General features: G+C 34.3%; 1 protein-coding gene across 1 annotated transcript in view; it reads right to left on the bottom strand.

Moving 5' to 3' along the window:
* Positions 1-19,165, bottom strand: part of NDUFAF2 (NADH dehydrogenase (ubiquinone) complex I, assembly factor 2) — a 209,036-nt gene that overhangs the window by 132,371 nt on the left and 57,500 nt on the right. The window lies entirely within an intron of this gene.

Here is a 19,165-nt window from a genome sequence, read left to right as displayed (position 1 = left end):
TATTGGGTATATACCCAAAGGATTATAAATCATTCTACTATAAAGACACATGCACACGTATGTTTACTGCAGCACTATTCACAATAGCAAAGACTTGGAACCAACCCAAAAGCCTATCAATGACAGACTGGATAAAGAAAATGTTGTACCTACACACCATGGAATGCTATGCAGTCATAAAAAAGGATGAGTTCATGTCCTCTGTAGGGACATGGATGAAGCTGGAAACCGTCATTCTCAGCAAACTAACCCAGGAACCGAAAACCAAACACCATATGTTCTCACTCATAAGTGAGAGTTGAACAATGAGAACACATGGACACAGATAGGGGAACATCACACACCGGGGCCTGTCAGGGGGTGGGGGGCTAGGAGAGGAATAGCATTAGGAGAAATACCTAATGTAGACGATGAGTTGATGTGTGCAGCAAACCACCACGGCATGTGTATACCTATGTAACAAACCTGCACATTCTGCACATGTATCCCAGAACTCAAAGTATAATAACTTTAAAAAAGAAAACATAATAGTGATTTAATGGTTGCTAAGAGGTGAAGAGCCTACCGCCGATATCAATAACTCTGAGTTCAAGTGGTTGATAAGCATAATGAATACTCTCAAGGAGTCTATATAAAACTAAGTTTTTTAAAGCAGCCAAAGGAACTAACCAGAAGAGATGTTGATGATATGACAGGACAGTCAGAGAAAACAGTTAACAAAATAGAAAGGGGGGATACCTAAGGCAAAGGGTGATGGTAACTAAAAGAGAAATAGATGTTGGGTAGAAGTAGGTTCAGGAAATAGTAACGTTCTCATCTAAAATAAAAAGATTATATTATGTAAACTGGTTGGCCTTGTGCTACAAAAGACCCCATTAGTTATCTGAAGAATTGTAAGTAATCTTCACATATGCTTTTAAGTAATTTTTAAAAAGAAATGAAAGAAGAAAGAAAGAAGAGAAAACCAGAAACAAATAATCATTACACTATCCAGACATTACATAACATCTCTTGTGATTTAGATGTATTGAACTTTTAATAAAATAGATTGACTTCACACTTTTAAAATGCTAAGAAAGAAAACAGCCAGGGCAGAAAACTAACCTGAAAACAAAATCAATGGTTTTATATACAAAAGACCTAAATTAAAGAGTTGATACCTCAAAAAGAAAAGTGGTCCATAATAAATAGTAAGATTCAATAAAAGGATCCAAGAGCTGAGGTCTGTTGTTGACAGCAGAGCTTGGAAGAGTTTTATTCCAAGTTTCCGTTTCTGAACCAGACCATGAATCTCTAACAAATAGTAGATGAGCAGTGTCTACTCTGATCACATTAAAATGGTAAGAATGAATAAACTGGGGAATGAGAAAATGGGAATAGGAGGGCAAAAAACTGGCTGGTCTGTCTAATGTAACCCAGACTTAGTTTAAAGAGCTGATAAGGTTCCCTCCTTGTCATGCCCATTCTGCCTACACTCTCAGAACCATGTGTCAGAAGTGCCTGGGATTAACCAATATGCTATCCCTGGCTATTGAAAACAGTATGACTCATCCCCTAAGATTCCTGTATATATGCTACATTACTAAAACCGGTTCCAAAGACCCTCACACTCACCATACAGTAACAATCTGAACTGTCAACTGGTTATCTGCATTTGTGAAAACTGAATGATCTTTGAGACTGACCATTTAAAGGCATGATTTCTGTCAACCAAGACTTAATGAAGATCACATTTTCCCTTTTCTCTGGAGTCCAGGCGCTAATACAGACTACTTCCATGGCCACCCAGACTTTTGCTGGGTCACCATAGTTCCCAGTTCTCATAAAGAATAAATAAAGGCAAAAGCCAAAATACACTGGTTCTAGCTATAAACATAACCTCTGGAATGGGTGACTGTGAAAAGAAGATTGGGTTAGCTGCTGGCAAGGGGACATTTCTACATTAACATTCTAAAATGAAGAGACTGGTTGGGACTAGAGATGTATGTTTACACTTTAAATCTGAAAATAGGAATATACTTTTATCTGGTTGTTACAAACAGCTTGGCAGATGACAAACAGCTTTTCGCCTTGCCTGACCTCTGTTCACTGGTGCACATCGCATTCTGGGGTGGACACTTGCAGCACAGAATGCTCTAAATGTCAACAATAGTACTTCAAAAAATTTCAGAGCACAGGCCTAGAATATGCATGTGATTTCAGAGCCCGGAAAAAAATGCAGAGTAGCTGGCAACAATCTGACAAATATAATAACTGTATCCTGAACACAGTAATGTGCAACCTAAGATAAATGTTTGCTTAAACCCCAAAGGGACATAGTGTCAAAAAAGGAATACATTTGACCTTTCAGGTAACAACTTTAAAATGCAGTGAACTCTTGTTTATCCGCTTTCACAAAGAGAAATCAATTGTACGAATAATTCAACATGCATGGCAATCAAAAAATCTTGTACATTTTATTTTTATTTTTAAAGATTTTTTTTTTGAGCAGTTTTAGGTTCACAGCCAAATTGAGGGAAAAGTAGAGAGATTTCCATATATCACCTACCCCTATACATGTATAGCCAGCCCTATTATCAGTATTCTCCACCAGATAAATTTGTTTTGGAAAGTGAGTATTTGCCCAGACCATCTACCTTGTGCTAGTCCTCATGTTATTTAGGTGCTGGGGGTCAGAGTGGGTAAAGATATACACTGAAATATGTAACTCAAATATAACATGTTAAAGATTGCTGAAAAGTGATCTGTACAGTTTTATAAGGGCACAGAGTTCCATAAGACTGCAAAGAGTAAGCCTAGTGTACACATAATCTGAGCATCAGGGAGACAGATGATAGATGGATTAAAAATAGAGAAAATACACAAAACATAAAACAAAGTTACCTAGTGCTGGTAAAGCTGTGGGGAAAAAGATACTCACCTACCTTGCTGGTGAGAATGTGAACTGCTAAGGTCTTTTTGGCAAGTACTCTGGTAATATTTATTAATAAAAGTTGCACATATCCTTTGCCACAGCAATGCCATTTCTGGGAATTCATCTTACAAAAGGCAAAAACATGAGTTGAAAAGGATATTTGTACAGGATGTTTATGGAGCATTTTTAGTAGTAGAAAAAAAAACTGCAAACAACTAAAATGTTAATTAATATATTAATCAAAGATTAAATAAACTGTGGTATATCCATACTATGGAAATATATACAGTTATTACAATAACACTTTAGGTCTGACCTAAGTGATGTTTATTATTTACTGTTTATCAAGAAATGCAAGTGATGAAGAAGGTAAATGGGATAATCCCATTTTTGTAAAAAATAAATAATGCCCCCTCCAGGAAATCTTATTTGTATCTGTATATGAATATAACATTTTATGAGTATGGAGAAGCAATGGGAGCTGTAGAAGCATCATTTCAGATTTCTAATATTGAATGTGATAAGAGAAGGGGATAAGTGGAAAACAAATATGCACATAGCAAATTGTGGTGGGTAGAATGTTCATGCTATAAAGTAAAAGGAAAATATGTAGAATTCTATAATATTACTCACTTTCTTATTTCACTCAGGTTTCTTTTCAAATGCCACATCCTCAGAGAGATCCTTCTGGAAGTTCCTATCCAGTTGCTGCATTCTAATTCTGTCACATTCTAGCCTTTTACCTGGCACTATAAGTTTTGCATATTTCTACTTGACATCATATTACATACTCATTTGTTTACTGTTTGTGTCTCTTACTAAAAGGCAAACTCCATGAAAGTGGAAAGAAAGCTTTGTGTTGTTTATTAATGTATCCCCAGAACCTAAAATAATGTCTGATATGAAGACAGCAGTCAATAAATATTTGTTGAATCAAGAATGAATGAATTATATCTCATACATAAAAACAAAAAGTACGTATGGGCAGGGACAACAAGCTAAAAGAGCAAATAAAGACATTGATTTCATTGGGTGTTGAAATTGATAGCAACTGATAAAAAGAAAAAAGGAGGCTTTTAATAAGTAGTAAATTGAATTAGTTAAGCTAATATATTTTGGAATGTTGAATATAGCAAATTCTCAAGTGAGGTAGGCAAGGAGGAAAGAAAGAAAGAGAGGGAAATCTGGATTACATGAATGACCCAAAGTGTGTATGCCTGAGTAATGCTGTGAAAGGAAAGCACAAATGAGAAAATAGTTTTTCCAAATACTTATAAACTTTATCTGTTGGACACAGTGGTACTTCTCCTACAAAACAGTTTTACTTTGTTTTTTAAACTGATGTATAAAAAGTTAAAATATATTTAACTGTTAGATTTTGGTATTAACATATAGAAAGTAAAACAACAGGAAGTGATGTTGAAAAAGCAAGCATTTATAGACTCCTAGATGACATTCTTGTCATCTAGCCTGATTATGCTTATTTAACACCTAAAGAAAATTCTAAAACTCAAAAAAAATGTCCACGTATACCTTGTAAGCACAGGTAGCAGAAATATACACTCCTCTTTTCCAATTAGAATAGTTTATAAATTAGATGTTCTCAAATATAATTAAACATAACAAAACAATTATAATCAGTTACACTATGTTCTTAAACTCTTAATTGAGTATGTAAAAAAATAAAGACCAACACTTATTTATATGTTTTCTGGGTAATGTTCTCACTTTTTATAGACTAAATTAAATATAATAATAAATTAAATAAAATTTTTTCTTAATAAGGATAATATTTTTACATATAGTTGTGAAAATTCTAATTTTCAAATAAAGCTATCTGAGGGCATCCTGTTATGGTTAAAGTACACACTGTCAACAGAGACAAAGAACTCTGCAGGAACAATGAACACACTCCTAAGTCCTTCAGTTCACCTACAATCGATGAATATTTTAAAATCGTGTATAATATGAAATTGCTACAAGATACGCATTAAACAAAAGAAATAACTTTTTGTACATTTTGCTAAAAAGAAAAAAAAAAAAACCCACCACACTTGAAAATGAAATAATTTCCTTGAAAAGGCAACTTGTTCTCTGTGACTATTATTTGGATATCCATTCAAAAAATTTTAAAAACATATTTTAAAATAATAATTGTTATTCTCAAAAACATCAAGTGTAGGTTACTTGCAAGAACATGAAATAATTATTTCAATGACATAGAAAACAAACCCGTATTATATTCCTATAATACTCATCTTCTATCTTGAAAGACTCTTATGAAAATAACCTGTACAATACAATCGTTTTTAACTTCAAGAACTACCTTATTCTTTCTGTTTAAATAGTAAAGATAAACTGATTTTTACATACATATTAGATTTTCTACAGATGACTAAACACATACTTAGATATCAAATGTGGACATATTTAGTTAAAATCAGTTAAACTGAGAAGTCCTTCCCTCTGGCTGTCTGTATTTTTCTTTAATCCTGGTCAGTATAAACCCTTATTACCAGTAATTTGCGACTACAACACTGAGGAAAAATGCTAGCCTCACGATTTTTGTCATTTCTCCCCCCTCTTCCCCTGCAGGCTGCTACTGTTGATGGCCTTTATGGAAATATAAATTCAATCAGCAGCTGCAAATTTCATGAGACGTCCATCTTCATGCTGAATTTCTAACTGAGTGTCAAAACAATCTGTGGATTTCTCCCTGATGAAACACACATTGAATTGTAAATTTCTGCAATTTCCTCATGTTTGAATTTCAGCTGCAGCAAAATAGTGCTACCTCAGATATACTTCCTATAAGGCTCAAACAAGTAATTTTCTCTTATTCCTTCATTCCATTTAAAGAGTTAACTTTTTTAAAAAGCCATGATATTAAACATCTGCCCCCAATTGAACAATTAAATTTTTCTATATAAGGAAATGAGCATATAAAAGCCATTAATATATGTTTTAAAAATAATTTTTCACCCCAAGACTTTTTTCTATGTGATCATCTTTATTTATTTACTTATTTATTTTGTAATTAGTGGTAAATAATGCAATGAGCTTTGATAAAATTAGTGTTTTCTATATATGAAGTCAAGACAGTAAATAAATCAAAAGCAGTCACAAAATAATGACTAGTAACTTCAAGGTTAATGAGACACATTTTCATTAAATATTGCCAAGAGTAAAAATATTAAAACAAAGAATCAAAACAGAGCAGGCATTCCTCTTAACACAAACTTACTGAGTTAATTTTTCACCAAGGAATCATTTTCAACTAAATAGCTAAACAGAACTGCTTTTAAATAACACACTATTATGGAAACCATATTGTTTTGCAACTAAATAAGCAAAAATGTTATATGTTTAAAAAAGACATCTTAAGAAATTCATTAAGTAACTTGTATTCCAAGACAGTAACTTGTTTTTATAAACATCTTTTATTAATGTTACTAACAAAATAATTCATAGTCCTATTTAAAAATTCAACAAGATGGTGTAGTAGACAAATCTTATAGATGGTCTGTAAAACAAGTAATGAAATCACAATTATTGATTCATTCAATAAATATATATTGAACATCTCCTATGTGCCAGGTAATGTTTACCAGGTCATGAAGTTACGGAGATGTGCAGAATACAGTCCTTTATCTCAGAGAAGGCAGTTTAGTTGAGAGGCAAAAAGAAAAAAAAATATTAAAACATAGTAAAATAAATGCTATAAGCTGGTGCATTAAGGGAGGACAAATTTAGGGGAACATTGAAGAGAGGGACAGCTATACTATTAAGCAGTTATGGAAGCTTTCAAAAAGAGCTGTAGTTTCTAAGGATGTATAGGAGTTAGCCAGGGGAGAAGCAGAAGGAGAGACATTCTAGGCAGAGGGGAGAATACAATTAAACACATGGAAGAATGAAATAGCAGAGGGCCTTCAGAAAACTGTTAGCAATTGGAAACAGAGAACAGGGCTGATATGTAGTACGGCTGAATAAGGTAGGCTAGAATATTTAAATACTTATCTAAACATTTATTTTTTAAATAATAAAGTATTTATTTAAACATTATCCAGAAAGCAGTGGGAAAATATTTTAAGCAGAGGTATAACAATAATCAAGGATATCTCTCAACAGGATATAAAAGCTACAGTATAATGATTAAGAATACAAGCCCCTGGAGCCAGACTTAGTTTAAATACAGCTCTGCCATGTGGTAACTATGTGATTTGGGACAAGTTACTTTGTCTATTTCTCAATTATCTCAACAGTAAAACAGTGATAATAATACTACATACAGGAGGGTTAGAATGAAAATGAAGTGTCTTATAATTATTTGAAGCTATTATTATTACTATTATTATCATTTTATAATTTGGTAGGGTCTATCAGTCTAACTTAACATATATGAGTCCTAAAACAAATAATCTTATTAAAATCACCTAGAACACCCTTTGGCACAAACTAAACATTTGACTTATTTTCACTTAGAAAACATTTACTGAATTTTATTAGGTACCAGATACACGCAAAACAAAAAATGTTTGAAAAACACACTGGAGGAAAAAGAAAAGTTAAAACAATCCCAAAACAGAATTTTTAAAAAGCTATTAATATAGAGAATCAACCAATATCCTTAAAATAGAAAGAAATTAAGATTCAATCAAATTATATCAATGTTAAAAAATACAGAAAATTCTTATAACATTGTATAGTCCAAGCCAATATGTAAGGGCTTCTTTCCTGCTCCAAACATAGATAAATACTGGATAAAATACTTTCAAAATAATATATTGTTAAAAATAATTTTAAAAATTCCTCAAGTGCTGGAAACAAATAGAAGTCAAAGCCAGAGCCATAAGCTTAAACATATACTGTAGCAATCCACGGGGTTTCAAACTCAGCTCTAGGCTTTCAGGACTAAGTGCTTAGACATACACCTTTAAATCACTTGTCAGAAGTGAAAACATACCCATAGCTGATGTGAGGTGGGGGATCAAGAACTGAGCATCCACCTAAAGCTCACAGAATCAAAGAGGTGTACTACTCATGAAAAAGTAACTAGAAAAACAGTGGCCCATGAACTCTGAGAAAGAGGAAGAAGTCAGTCATTAATTTGAAGCCAGAGAAAAGTCACCAGCAAAACAAAAAACTCTAGAAGAGTATCCTATGTATGTGAGGGTTTTAAATTTACATAATTGCATGGTGTAAAATTTAAAAGTAATATAAAATCTGACTGGACCCTTGAAATTTTTAAGGATCAAAAGATATAAATGTAAATAGTCCCACAAGGATACTCATATACTATACTGGACTTCCATAGAATACATAGTCCCTAGTAAAGATTAGCTCATAATAAGAAATTATAACTTGAAGAAACCATTACGAGGAGAAAGTTTTAGCTGATGTAATAAATAGGCAAATTACCCTTCAAATATTACAAATAAAATAATCTAAAGCTATAAATTGAATCTGAAAATGACTAAACCAGTAAAAATGTTTAGAATGATTTTTCAAATAGAGAAAGCCACAATGACAACACTGGTCATACAAAAAAATAACTAAAATATTTTTAAAAGAACCAAAGAGAAATTCAATTTAAAAAAATTCACTGAAGAAAAAGAAAACCTCAAGGAATGGCAGATTAGAATAGCGGATATGGAGGACAGAATACAATCTGTATCTTTATTAGGCATTCTAGAAGGAAATGACAGAAGAAGAGGTGAACATATATTTGAAAAGACTGTGGTTACATTTTCCAGAGCTGATGAGCCACATGAATCCCTTCCCAGGTCCAGGAGAAACAAAAATCAGAATAAATAAATAAAAAGAAAAGAAACTCATACCTAAATAAAGTACAGTGAAAGTGTAACACACTAAAGGCAGGCCGGGCGTGGTGGCTCACGCCTGTAATCCTAGCACTTTGGGAGGCCAAGGCAGGCAGATCACCTGAGGTGAGGAGTTCAAGACCAGCCTGGCCAACAAGGCAAAACTCCGTCTTTACTAAAAACACAAAAGTTAGCCGGGTGTGGTGGCATGCACCTGTAATCCCAGCTACTTTGGAGGCTGAGGCAGAAGAATCACTTGAACCTGGGAGGCAGAGGTTGCAGTGAGCTGAGATCACGCCACTGCACTCCAGCCTTGGCCACAGAGCGAGACTCTGTCTCAAAACAAACAAACAAACAAACAAAAAAACGCACTACCAACAAAAACACTAATGGTAAAGTAAGGATCTTAAAAACAACCAGCAAAGGATAGGTCAGATTATCTACAAAGAAACGATAATAAAGGTCTCATATGCAAGAACAAATGCTAGAAAACAACAGAATAATATCCTGAAAGAGCTAAGGAAATATAAGCGTTAGCGAAGAATTCTATACCCCATTAAACCACCATTCAGGTCCGAGAGGAAAACAGACATTCTCAGACAAATAAAAACTGAGAATTTATTTCTCCCAGTCTCTTGGGAAATATATGTGTAAAGAAAGGAGAATGGAATGCAAGAATACATTATGAGAAAAGATATTGGTAAACACATTAGAAAGTTAAATAAGTACAAAATACTGATGATAACGGTAACAGAAAAACTAAGTAACTTGGAAAGAGTCATAGTTAACATTTTTGTCAATTTGGTTGGGCCATGGTACCCAGATTCCCGGCCAAATGATATTCAGATGTTTCTGTAAAGGTGTTTTCTAGATGAGGTTGACATTTTAATTAGCAGACTTTGAGTAAAGTAGATTAACTTCCATAATGTGAATAGGCTTCATCCAACCAATTGAAGGCCACAAGAGAACAAAGACAGGACAACCTCTTCTGAACAAGAAGGAATTTTGCCAACATAATGTCTTTAGAACCACAATTTTTCCCTGGGTCTCTTACCCGCGAGCCTATCTTGCAGATTGTGGACTTACCAAGCTTCCACAATCACAATTCCTTAAAATAAATCTCACTCTTACTTTTTGGTTCTGTTTCTCAAGAGAAGCCTGACTAATGCAGAAGGCATTTAGAAACAAAGGGAAACTAAAATGCTAAACAATACAAGCAAGAAAAGTACAAATGAGCATGGTATGCAAAGGTAAAAAGGCATAATATTAAATACTGTTAAACACATAAATAATATCAACACCGAGGAAAAGAAAAAGAATGTATAACATCCAAAACAGCGGAGTGGGAAAGGTGGGGGAAGGAAAACAATATGAATAACGCGAATAGACAGAACAAGGGCCTCCTAAAGATGTCTATGTACTAATTCCTGGAACCTATGACTGTTACCTTACATGGCAAAAATGACTTTGTATATGTGACTAAATTAAGTGCCTTGAGATGAAGAAATCATCCTGAATTACCTGGGTGGACTCAATGTAATCACAAGAGTCCTTATAGAAGGAGACAGAAGGGTCAGAGTTACAGAAAATGTGAGGGCAGAGCAGAGGTCTGAGAGCCAGCAACAGAGCTATCTGAAGATGGACAAAGGGATCACGAGCCAAGGAATGCAGGCAGGCTCTAGAAGCTAGAAAAGGGGGAAAAAAATTACCCTCTAGATCTTCAAGAAGAAACACAGCCCTGCCAACAACTTGATTTTATCCCAGAGGGACTAATTTTGGCTATCTGACCTCTAGAATTGTAAGATAATAAATCTGTGTTGTTTTAGGCCACTAAATTTGCAGTAATTTCTGACAGCAGCAACAGGAAATTAATACTATGCCACAAAGTTAGAAATGAGAAACCAGTAATAAGAGTAGCACCAGATCAAGTTTCCTAACGTATTTGGAAACTTTTTTAAAAAGCAAAAAAAAAAAAAAGGTTGCGCCGCGGTGGCTCACGCTTGTAATTCCAGCACTCTGGGAGGCCGAGGCGAATCACGAGGTCAGGAGTTTGAGACCAGCCTGACCAATATAGTGAAATCCCGTCTTTACTAAAAATACAAAAATTAGCTGGGTGTGGTGGTACATGCACCTAAAATCCCAGCTACTCAGGAGGCTGAGGCAGGGGAATTGCTTGAACCCAGGAGGCAGAGGTTGCAGTGAGCACTGAGCGGAGATTGCGCCGCTGCACTCCAGCCTGGGCAACAGAACGAGACTCCGTGTCAAAAAAAAAAAAACAAAAACAAAAAACAAAGATCATACTCCCAGCAACTCAGGGGGCTGAAGTAGGCGGACTGCTTAAGCTCTGGAGTTGGAGGCCTGCCAGGGCAACACAACGACACCTTGTCTCTTAAACACACACACACACACACACACACACACAACCCACACAGTTCAAATTAATTTATGGGTCAAAGAAGACAGAATGGAAATTATAAGATAATTAAAACTTATCAGACAAGCATAGCATAAATGTATCAAATATTCAGAGATGCATCTAAATTATAATTTATAGTAAAATATACAGCCCTAAGTGTTTATAACAGAAAACAAAGAAACTGAAAATTGATTATCTAAAATTCAATTCAAGAAATCAGAAAAATAATACCAGTGGGGTTGGTGGGAGAAGGAAACAGAGAAAGTAGAATATATAAGATAAAAGAGGACAATTATTGCTTAGTGAAACAAAATAAAAAAAGATGTAATTAAAAGCTGGTTCTTTGAAAAGAATTATAGACAAACGTCTTATTAATTGTTCAAGTTTTAAAAGGCAGTGATAGGAATTTACAAATACATATAAAAAGCATAAGAGAATGCAATAAATAATGTTATACAAATAAACTTGAAAACTTAAACAGTATAATTTTCCAAAATATATATTATCAAAATGGATGAAAGAAGAATTAGAAAAACTAAATAGAAACTGCTACTATTAAAGATATTGAATTTGTATTAAAAAATCTTTCTGTAATAAACACCACCAAGACCAGAAAATCTAACCGTTAAATTTTCCAGGACACTTAGGAACATCTAACCTCTGTTTTACACAATCCGTTCCAGAGAATGGAAAAAAAGAAGGAAATGATTCAGTTCTTTTTAAGAGGCAAACATAATCTGATACCAAAAATCAGAAGAGGCCAGTACAAAAAAAATGTAAGGCCCATCTCATTTATAAGAATATACGTAAAAATCATTCCTTTTTTTAAAAACCAGATATTTTCCTTATTGTCTCGAAAGCTCACGGCTGGATTTTTTTTTTTAATTTACATTTTATCCAGCACTACTGGGTATTTTATAGCAGGAGGGTATTTTAGCTACATTAGATTGCCTTGTTGCTGGGGAAAAAAAAAGGAATCTTTCTAAGAAACTTTAAAGTTTTTCTTAATTTGTTATAAACTTATTGAAGTGCATTGCATTTTTTAAACGAATATTTATTAATACTCTACTTGTACAGAAGAAAAAGAGTTGTAGTTTAGTATCAATCCTCCAAGGAAAGGGGAAGAGTAAAATGAGGGAGGGGAGTGAAGAGAGGGAAAAGGAGAGAAGAGGGAAAACAAGAAGATAGAATAGCAGCTAATACTTATACAGCACTTACTATGTGCCAGACATTCTTCTAAACACTAACAGGTTTACTTGCCTAATCTCCAAAATAACACTATAATGATGGGTACTATTGTTATCCCCATAATACAACTAAAGAAACAAATGAAAAAAAATTACAGTCCTTCAGCTTTCTTTGTGGCATAAGATACTCAGTAGATTCAGAAGCAGCACTAAAAATTAATCCCTATGAATGAAAGGTAACGTTTTGATCAATCATCATTTCTACCTCAAAGATTATCTACCATAATGTCTTTATTTTACAGATGAGGAAATATAGGCTTTTAAAGAGAATGAGAACTACCCACATAAGGTAATAGAACTCTAAAATGACAGTCAGTACAAGAAAACAAATCTTAAGACTTATTTTTTGTGTGTGCATATTGATATTTTAAAAAATTTTCTTAGTGAGGAACTAAAAGGGTTTTCACTATATTGTTAATGGTATTCTAATAACATCCATATAAGATATGCAATAAAATACAGGCTCTTAGACCATCCATAAGCCTACGGAATCAGAATCTCTGGTATAAAATTCAGTTTTGTCGTCACTGTTTCAAAAGTTTCCATTACTTTGATCAGTCACTTAGGGAACCTCTATATAGAGGTGAATGAGGATATACAAATTTAAGAACACTACAAACTAGCTTTTATTATAAATGCATAAATACATCTCATGTTCTAAGTGGTAAACTGGTATTGAATAAATAAAAATACATTTGATTGCCATTTGTATAGCTTAAACTTAAGACACTTATGTTAAATTCTAATTTGTTAATTAAAAAAATTAATAAAGTTTGATGAACTTAAACCAGTGGTATGATGATAAATGTTTAATAATCTTCTGGGCACAGTTCCAACATAAATACTGATTGGATTAAACTTACTTGAATATTGGAAGACTGTTTCCTTAATTTTTGTGCTATTCAGAATATAATGGCTATAGACACGATATGCATTAACATTTTCTCTATCACTTCCTTAAACACAATCAACAAAAGAATAAATTAAGCCCTGATTTGTAGCATTTGCCTATTTCTGTGGTTTAAATAAATACTCTTTTATGGCAAAGTTCAAGCTCTAATACGATGTCACTAAATGTAGAGTGGCACACCCAGTAGCCAGCCATTATATATTATTTTACCATATAAATATGATAGGCATAAGTAACCTCAAGAGTATATATAATAGTAAAATGTAGTAAGCTAATCAGAAAGAACTAAGTTTTGAGTATTTACTACCTTTGTATGTACTTATAATTAAATAAGCTAATATGAGGACGCAGTGGCTCCCAGCACTTTGGGAGGCTGAGGTGGGCGAATCACCTGAGGTCAAGAGTTCAAGATCAGCCTGGCCAACATGGCAAAACCCCGTCTCTACCAAAAATTCAAAAAAATTAGCTGAGTGTAGGGATGCATGCCTGTAATCCCAGTTACTTGGGAGGCTGAGGCACAAGAATCTCTTGAACTTGGGAGGTGGAGGTTGCAGTGAGCCGAAGTTGCGCCACTGTATTCCAGCCTGGGCGACAGAGTGAGACTCTATCACAAAAAAATATATATATAAATAAATAAACACTAAGAGACAGGGTCTCCCCTGTGTTGCCCAGACTAACCTCAAACTCCTGGGCTCAAGCAATCCTCCACTCCTGCCTCTATGTTTCACAGAGTTGAGGCTATAGGCACATACCACCCTGCACAGCTAATTCAATTTTTACTAATGTTTATATTTAATAACTAGTTTACAAAGTTTCCAATCAGTTCCAACAGGCTGGTGTAACCTGGCTCCACTACACCATTGAAAACCCATATTATTGCTTTCTGAAATTTTATATAATGAAATTTTACATAAAATTATACATTCTTTTTTTGTCTCAAACATTCTACAAAGTTATCTAATTTAGCAAAAGTCAATTAATTTAGGAAAAAACCAGTGTGCCCAAAGAAAACCTGAATAATCTATTTGTTTACATTTTAGTTCAAAGCTTCTACAAAGATTTTTAAATTCAGATTAATATAGAAAGGACTCCCATGCTTAATTCTCTGAATCCGACATGTTTATTTTGCCCTAATACACACTGCCAACATAACATCAGTATGAATTTGTCTTATTCCAAAATCATCTTATTAGGACATAATCAATTATTTTAGAACTTACTATCTATTGTAGGCTGTTTGATGCCTACCCCTATCTCATTCGAATAGAAAAAAGCAAGAGTGAAAAGTAGAGAAAGGAATATGCTTTTGATTTGAGGCAAATGTTGAGTTTCTAATTTAAAATGAAGCAGAGAAAATGAGTATAGTAAGGGACTTGAGCATCCTCAGATTTTGGAATGCTTGTGAAACCTGGAACCAATCCTCTGAGAATACTAAGGATGACTACTTTCTCTGGGATAGGCCTGATCTTACCAAGGGTGGCCAGGCACCAGGTGCTGGATATCCCAGATACATCAAAGGTACAACGAAAGCTCAAGGCCACACAGGCACAAACAACCTACCAATCCTTTAAACTGAGACTCAATTATTATCAAGATTTATAAGCCACGTTGATGCCTAAAACTACAAGCTTTGACTACTTTACATAACATTCAGATGATTAAAAAACAGAGGCATTTGATCTGGGATCCTCAGGCTTTGGGGAGAGAACTGTTCCACAGACTCCTACCACGATAGCGGAGGACAGCATAGTAAGTACTCAAGCATTTATCTCCACCTTAAGAAATATACTCTGTCAAGACAATATATTAGTGTGGTAGAAGGCACAATTAGTGAATAAAGAAGAAAGTGTCAAATTCCCTATTGACAGTTATCTCATAGTTTTCCAACCACATAGTTATTTACCAGCTTTCATGCTACATGGCTGCCACCTACCAGAAATGCCACTATTATAATTTCAATATGCATACAATGAAAGCAATCATCCAACAGGATTTCTCTGAAACTAGCCTTATGTCCCCAATATACAGTTTTGTAATTTCAGTCTTTTGCTTTTCCATCTTATATAAGATACCACTCCCTTCCTCTGCTGCCTTTTGTCCTTTTTGAATTTTATATAAAAAGGGTGCCAAATATATACATGTCTATAAAACTTTTAAATCCCAAAGGTGAATCATTTTACCTCTGTATAAATTTTTTTTTCTTTTTTTTTTAGATGGAGTCTCGCTCTGTTGCAAAGCTGGAGTGCAGTGGCCTGATCTCAGCTCACTGCAACCTCTGCCTCCCGGATTGAAGTGGTTCTCCTGCCTCAGCCTCCAAAGTAGCTGGGATTGAAGGCATGCACCACCAAACCCAGTTAATTTTTGTATTTTTAGTAGAGACAGGGTTTCACCATATTGGCCAGGATGGTCTCAATCTGGACCTTGTGATCCGCCTGCCTCAGCCTCTCAAAGTGCTGGGATTACAGGCGTAAGCCACCACACCCAGCCTTAAGTCTTTTATAAAACAGAAATCTGTTAGCCGGATTTAATTGTTAAAATATAATCCATAATCACCACTATAAGACAGGGCAAGAAAACTATATATAATCCATAATGATTTTTGTTGTTGGTTTTTAACCTTTCCGCTTCAGATTTTTGAAACATTTTTTAAATAGAAACTTGGAAATTTATAGTACTGATTGCTATTCTGACATGCAGAATTTTCTGTGCACTAATGTGGAAAGATTTCTTAGTACTAAAGGACATCCAGAAATATTTCAACATCATTACGCTTTCAAGACTTTCATATTAAACACAAAAATATAAGAAATTGGGCTGGGTGAGGTGGCTCCGACCTGTAATCCCAGCACTTTTAGAGGCCGAGGGGAGAAGATCACTTGAGGTCAGGAGTTCGAGACCAGCCTGGCCAACTTAGTGAAACTCCGTCTCTACTAAAAATACAAAAATTAGCTGGGTGTGGTGGCGTGCACCTGTAGTCCCTGCTACTCAGGAGGCTGAGGCAGGAGTATTGCTTGAATCCAGGAGTATTGCTTGAATCCAGAGGTTGCAGTGAGCCAAGATCATGGCACTGCACTCCAGCCTAGGCAACAGAGCAAGACCCTGTCTGAAAAATTTTTTAAATTAATTTTAAAAATCGGGTGTTATATTTAGTAACATTTTAAAGTAATTAAAAATAGTGTGTCAGATAAGTATATATTGTTTTAGTTACTGAAATTTTTAAAAGACTCTACCATTAGATATGACCTACTTTCAGAGTTAATAGGAGTTCGTGCCTAAGCATGCCTACCTCAAAACAAAGCCAATGTCCCAAAAGTCAGCCTTGCTTGTGATGGTTCTTTGACTTCAATTTAGTCTCAAGAGGTAATAAACAAGAAAAAGGAGAAACAAAAATTCTGCACTCTTATTTAATGCCTATATCATGGGTGTTGAATAAATATTAAACATATGCAAAAGATGTTCTCTTCTCCCTATGTATAGTTAGAGTTTAACATCTTTCTAAAACTTATAAAACCAAAGATCTGTTATATGGATAATTAACAATAATAGAAAGTCTATCAGCCTCAGTGTTTCAAAAAACAGCTGCAAATAAGGGTAACAATTATGCCAAAACAAAAATGTTAGAATGGCCTACTCTATTTTTACTGACAACATTTCTGAAATCAAATATGTGGGGATTTTCTTCACACCAACCAATTCTTTAACTCTCCAGAAACCACCTGAGTGTCCTAAAATTCAATTTAATTCAATTTTGACACTAAGTCCTAGGAGTTAGTGCAGACCCCATAGGTTAAGTCCCAAGACTATTGGTATTTCAGACACAGGTCACAAGTCCCAGGTTGCCATCTGTACTTCTGACCAACCAGCTATAAATTAGGGGTTCCCAGGACTCCCTCCTCAAGTCTGGTAATTTCCTAGCACAGTTCACAGAACTTAGGAAGACAATTTATTCACTGTCACCTACTTATAATAAAGGATACAAATGAACAGCCAGATGAAGAGGTATATAGGCTGAAATCTGGAAAGGTTCCAAGCACAAGAACTTCTGTCCCCATGGAGCTGAGGTGTGCCACCCTCCTGGCATGTAGATGTGTTCACCAACTTGTGGCTGTTGTCAAAACCTGAAAGCTCTCCAAACTTTGTCATTTAGGGGTTTTCACGGAGGTCTCATTAAATAGGTATGATTGCTTAAATCACTGGCCTTGGTGATGAGCTCAACGTCCAGCCCCTTTCCCCTCTCCAGAGATTGACGGAGTAAGGCTGTAAATCTCAGCCTTCTTAATCATGTCGTGGTCTTTCCTGGGACCAGTCCCATTCTTAAAGTATCTAGGGGACACCTGCCACCAGCCATCTCATGAGCATACAAGAAACACTCTCATCACTACAGAGATTCCAAGGGTTTTAAGAGTTGTGTGCCAGAACCTGGAGACCAAGATTAAATATGTATTTCCCATGGTACCATACCTAAAATCAAATTCAATAATCTCCAGTAGGAATTACCCCAAGGTCAGGTACATAAGTTAGCATGTCTATAAAGGTGCTTTGCACATGACCTACACATAAATTACCTCTCAGGAATTTCTTAATACATTTCCAAATTTCTATCTTTGTTTTCTCTAACTACTATGTTGAATGCTTATTTTACTTTCACTCATTCTTTTTCACCTAAACTAGGAATTCCTAACTCTACCAAAAAAAAAAAAAAAGGAGATAAACTTAGGAACGTCAGGACCAAAAGATATCTTGGCTGGGTCTCCAGTGATACACAAGCAACAGTACAGAGAGCACATGACTAGAGAAGCACATTCAATATTATATAATTCAGTGCAATGAATTTTTTAAAACTGGCTTTATTCAAAATCTTCAAACATTCAGGCAGATGTCCAATAAAAAAGAATAACTAGTTAGAAATAAATCTATTAGCTTTAATATAATCCAAATAAGGCACAGAGCACTAAATCAATATAATACAGAAAAAATCTTAAAATACCTTAAGAGAGTTGAAAGAAATTATTATAAAGGGAAAAATTTCTTTTTATGTACCTTTGAACAAAAGACATTAAACAAAATTAAAATCCAAAAGAAACAATTGCTCTTCCATAAATTAAGTGTTAAAAAAAAATCAATTAAGCTTGAGGGTTTCAAATGAACAAAACTGTACTAACATATTTTTTATTTATCAGCTGCTTCCTGGGGCGGATTACATTTTTTTTAAAAGCTACTCTCCAAGTTTCAATAATTTTCTCAACTTCTCTATTTGAATGCTTGCAACACAAACAATCATTTTTATTTGTTTATGTGGCTTAATAGTACCCCAACATGAAGATAATTTTTTTTTATTCCAAGGTAACCAAGCTATTAGAGAAGTTTTTAACTGAAATTGCCCTGTCATGCTATTCACACAACTGCTACTTAGAGAGTTCAAGCAAGATACAAATTTGATTAAATTATTGTTACAATTTTCAAAACAATTAATTGAAAATGTCGAAGTGAATAAATGAGATTATAGATGAAAATATTATAGAAGAAATAAATGTGACTTTGTTTGACTACTTTTTTCATTTACTATGCCCCATTTCTTTGTAAAATGTTTTATATTTTTCTGAAAGCTAAAATACTCATTCTACTTGGAAAAAGCTAAAAATTCTATTAAACAAAAATAACACGATTGTTTAAAATTTAATTAAATGATTTTTCAAAGTAGAGAAATATAGATCCAAATGTATTCTACAATTTACATTTACTCAATATGCAATACTAATATATATTATTATTCAACATGTCCATATTCAATAGTAAAGTCTTGACACTAAGCAGAATTTTGGAAATTATAAACAGTTTTAATTGTACACTAATTAAAAA

This window comes from Colobus angolensis, unplaced genomic scaffold (assembly GCF_000951035.1).
Source record: "Colobus angolensis palliatus isolate OR3802 unplaced genomic scaffold, Cang.pa_1.0 Scaffold337, whole genome shotgun sequence".
Classification (NCBI taxonomy): Eukaryota; Metazoa; Chordata; class Mammalia; order Primates; family Cercopithecidae; genus Colobus; species Colobus angolensis.
The sequence above is the reverse complement of the archived record's forward strand: the minus strand, read 5'-3'. Positions and strand labels throughout refer to the sequence as shown.